The sequence below is a fragment of the Delphinapterus leucas genome, chromosome 2 (assembly GCF_059928025.1).
Source record: "Delphinapterus leucas isolate spDelLeu-1000000601 "Yukka" chromosome 2, BTC_Dleu_Yukka2, whole genome shotgun sequence".
Taxonomy (NCBI): Eukaryota; Metazoa; Chordata; class Mammalia; order Artiodactyla; family Monodontidae; genus Delphinapterus; species Delphinapterus leucas.
Window position 1 is genome coordinate 84,719,914 of NC_143130.1, and position 4,954 is coordinate 84,724,867.

Sequence of the window (4,954 nt, forward strand, 5' to 3'; positions counted from 1 at the left end):
GTTATCTTTGAGGGGTAATGGCTAGAAGGGACATTGAAGGTTTGAGGATGTTGAAAATGTTCTGTCTGGGTTGGGTGGTGTTTACTTGAGTGTGTTGCTGTGTTCCATGTATAAGAATACATTGAGCTATACATTTATTATTTGTGCACTTTCTGTATATAATTTTATTCTTCAGTAAAATTTCTATTTAAAGAAAAAAGTAGTGAAATCCTTGGTGGTCCAGTGGTTAGGACTTGGCGCTTTCACCGCCATGGCCCAGGTTCAGTCCCTGGCCAGGGAACTAAAATTCTGCAAGCCATGCAGCATGGCCAAAAAAAAAATATTTAAAAATTTAAAAATAAAGAAAAAAGTAGTTAGGCATTTGCATTCCTTTCTTAACTGAGGAACCACGCAGCTGTCCCTACCCACTTTATGCCTTTTCCTTTTTTTATGTTATTTTGAAAAATAAGTGTACAAAATTGAATTTACCATAATTCTCTTTTTCTGGCACCTATCGTGGTTGTTCCATGTCAAGCCCTTTTTCATATTTTTGGTTTCCCTTTTTTCTTTATACCCAGTCTCACTTCCTTCAACCTCATGAATATCCACTTTTATATATTTAATGGATGACTTTGCAAGTTATCATCCAACTTTTATTTACACATGCTGATATCCATGGACAACATATAGTATTGCAGTTTTTGTGAGTTTTAAAATATATATGTTCATTGCAGCACTATTTACAATAGACAGGACATGGAAGCAACCTAAATGTCCACACACAGATGAATGGATAAAGAAGATATGGCACATATATACAATGGAATATTACTCAGCCATAAAAAGAAATGAAATTGAGTTATTTGTAGTGAGGTAGATGGACCTAGAGTCTGTCATACAGAGTGAAGTAAGTCAGGAAGAGAAAAACAAATACCATATGCTAATGCATATATATGGAATCTAAAAAAAATGGCACTGATGAACCTAGTGGCAGGGCAGGAATAAAGATGCAGATGTAGAGAATGGAATTGAGGACATGGGGACGGGGGGAGGAAGGGGAAGCTGGGACGAAGTGAGAGTAGCATTGACATATATACACTACCAAATGTAAAATAGCTAGTGGGAAGCAACGGCATAGCACAGGGGGATCGCCTCAGTGATTTGAGATGACTTAGAAGGGTGGGATGAGGGGGTGGGAGGCAGGCTCAAGAGGGAGGAGATATGGGGACACATGTATGCATACGGCTGATTCACTTTGTTGTACAACAGAAACTAGCAGAGCATCATGAAGCAATTATACTCCAGTAAAGGTGTGTAAAAAATAAAAAAATAACAAAAAGTACAGATATATATGACTTGTGCTAGACATCTATTCAGCATTGTTTTTTATATCTCTCAGAGTGGTATAGGTAGATCATGTCCATTCCTACCAGCAGCTGTACAGTTTTACGTTGTATGTATACACTATTTTACTTATTCATACCCCTTCTGATGGATATTTAAGTGTTTCCAACTCTTTGATATAGAACTGTGTTGTGATGAACATCTACATAATTATCTCTTTGGGTGACTATGTGAGAATTTTTCTGCCTGAGTTTATTTTCAGTAAATATTCTCAAATTGCTCTCTTAAATAGGAGGATCAGTACAGTCAGCCCTCCATATCCACAGGTTCTGCAAACACAGATTCAACCACCTCAGATCCAAAATATACACTTTTTAATTCCAGAAATTTCCGAAAAAGCAAAACTTGAATTTCCATGCTTCAGCAACTATTTACATAGCAGTTCCATTGTATTGGGTATTATAAGTAATCTAGAGATGATTTAAAATATGCAGAAGGATGTGTGTAAGTTATATGCAAATACCATGCCATTATATCAACATATTAGGAACTTGAGCATCCAAGGAGTTTGGTATCCTTGGGTGTCCTGGGACCAATCTTCCCCCGAATACCAAGGGATGACTGTATAGTTCCCAACAGCTGTGTGAGCAAAAACGTTCTTGTTTTCTCACATCCTAGGCAGCATATGATGTTGTCCAACCTAAATATTGTTGCCAATATGGATGTGAAGTGATCTCATTGTTTTCGTTTTTATTTATTTATTTTATTTCTCTACTAATAAAGTTAACATCTCTTTATATGCTAACCAGCCATTTCAATATCCCCATGTGAAAATTCCCTATTCATTTCCTTTGCCAACTGTCTGATATTTAAAACTGGACTTCCTATCTTTTCTTTAACCAATTTACAGTAGTTTCTTATATACTCTAGATTAATATCCTAGATATTAATCACTTGTTTTTTAAATTGCAAATATATGTCCTAATCTGTTGGCTTTCTTTGCAAATGGTTTCTTCACTGAACAGAAATCTTTCATTTTGATGACCTCAAATCCATCATTTCCTTCTATAGCTGTGCTACGTTGTATCTTAACTCATTCTTTCTTAACCCAACATTTAAAAGATATTACCCCTATATTTTTTCTAGTAATTTCCTCATTTTACTTTTAAGTTTTAATCATGAATCCATCTAGAGTTTATTTTTGAATGTACTGTTTGCCATGCACTTGCTTTTATTTTTATGTTTTTTTAATATAATGACCCTTCTATTAAATAATCTTTCCCTTCCTCCTCTGGTTCTCCAGGCCACTATATAATGCAGGGTTCTGTTGGTAGATTCCATTCTGTTCCATTATTCATTTTTCCATTCCCATGCCGGTGTCACACTGTTTTAATGACCATGGCTTTGTGATATCCCTTAATACACGGTAGGGCTAATCTCTTTGTTCTTTGTTTTGAGCATTGTCTTAATTATACACGGACTTTTATTATTCCGTAAAAAATATAAAATCACTTTACAATTCTCCAAAAGTCCTGCTAGGATTTTTTTTTTAATTTATTAAATTTATTTTTTGGCTGCGTTGGGTCTTTGCTGCTGTGCGCAGGCTATCTCTAGTTGCGGCGAGCCAGTGCTACTCTTCGTTGCAGTGTGCAGGCTTCTCATTGCGGTGGCTTCTCTTTGTTGGCGAGCGTGGGCTCTAGGCGCACAGGTTTCAGTAGTTGTGGTACGCAGGCTCAGTAGTTGTGGCTCACGGGCTCTAGAGCGCAGGCTCAGTAGTTTTGGCCCACTGGCTTAGTTGCTCCGTCCCATGTGGGATCTTCCCGGACCAGGGCTCGAACCCATGTCCCCTGCTTTGGCAGGCAGATACCCAACCACTGTGCCACCAGGGAAGTCCCCCTGCTAGGATTTTGGTTCCAGTTGTATTAGGCTTATATATTAATTTGGGTACAATTGACACCTGTACAATGTTAAATATTCCCATCCATGAGAATAGCACGTTTCCCCATTTATTCGGGCCTTCTTTTATACCCTTGAAGAGAAATTCAAACACTTTCTCCACAAAGGCCAAGTGCATTTTTGTTAGTGGACACTTTATAGTTTCGTTTATATTTCAAATATCTTATTTTCTAACCAGGTTTTGCTCATACAAAGGAAACTTATTCACTTTAAAATCTGATTTTGAATATAGTCACTTGGCTGAACTCTTTAACAAGTTCTAGTGGCTGATTCTCTTGGATTTTCTATGCAAATGGTTATATCCTCCGCTCTTTCCAATAAGCACGTTGAGACCCTTATAAGGGAGCTAAAACTTGGGTCGGGAACTCCTCGGAACACACCTGCTTCCTCCCTCGAGAGCCAGCGAATCCCGTGACCCGCGGGCTCTTGGCTGAGCGCTCTGCCCCCGCCAGGTGGACCCACTTCGCCGCGGGCACCCGCCCGGAGGAGGGGCGCCGCGCCCGCAGCCCCCGCCCCGCCAATCACAGCGAGGCCTCGCCACGGGCCGGGAATGACCAATCCGCGACTTCTCTCCTCCGGGGCCGCCAACGCTCTGCAAAGTTAGTCGGCTTCTGGGAAACTTCTTCCGCAAGATGGCCCAGCGCTGATTTGCGGGACCCGCAGCGACGGTTACCTGCCCCGGGGCCACAGAGCCGCCGGCCCAGCCCCCGAGCCTTGCACCTCCGCAGCCCTCGAGCTGTCCTCTCGCGCCCATGGCGGTGGCCGAGCTGTACACGCAGGTAGGCAGGGCGGCCCGACCTAAGGGAAGGAGCGCGGGAGGGAAGCGGCCGGGCGCTAATGCTGACTGTACCTGGCGCCCGGGCCACACCTGTGCACCTGGCGCGCTCGCCGCGGGGAGGGGCCGCGGAGACAAGGGGGGTCCGGGGAGCGTCGTATCCCCCGCCCCGCCGAGAGCTCGGGTCCCTATCGGTGGGGATGGCGCCCCCGGGAGCCTGGGTCCCCTCGGGATGGGAAGACCGAGTGCTAGGGGCTGCTTCTCCGGCCGGACCCGAGCTTCCCGGTGTCCAGGAGTTGCGGGTCCGTCCCTTCTCCCGCGCCACAGAGGGAATCAGACTTGCCCACGGAAACTCAGAAACCTCAGACACGGGCGAAGAATAGTCTGTAATCTTACCCCTTGAACAACTTGGCACAGAAGCTCGGACCGCAGTATTCAGGATGCTTTCTAGAATTCCCGGGTCTTCAAAATACCTGCACGTGCACTGGAGTTCATCTGGTGCCTGGAGCTGCGGGTGCTTGGGAGTGTGGCCCAGGCCTTACCCGTAGTAGAAGTTGAGGGCTCCTGGGAATCCAGGGATCCTGACGCTGTAGTCACAGGCTCTTTACTCACATTTATAAGGTGCTTTACCGCTTATAAAAATACCTTTCACGTACACCCCGAGTCCGGGAATCACTCTAGAGCATTCCTCTGAAACCTCCTCTTCCCGCAAACGAGGGCTCCCCCCCTTCGCTGGGAAGGTCAGGATTCCCACATGGTGCCCAGAACCTTCTGAGATGAGCTTGGTTAATTATTTGGATAAAAAGTGTGAAAGTGGGGCTTTCCTGGTGGCGCAGTGGTTGAGAGTCCGCCTGCCGATGCAGGGGACACGGGTTCGTGCTCCGGTCCGGGAAGATCCCA

The 4,954-nt window shown here is 44.3% G+C and overlaps 1 non-coding gene across 1 annotated transcript; it reads left to right on the forward strand.

Moving 5' to 3' along the window:
• The first annotated feature begins 208 nt into the window (after positions 1–208).
• Positions 209–280, forward strand: TRNAE-UUC (transfer RNA glutamic acid (anticodon UUC)). The gene has a single exon. It is a non-coding gene; the product is annotated as a tRNA-Glu (tRNA).
• Positions 281–4,954: the final 4,674 nt, after the last annotated feature.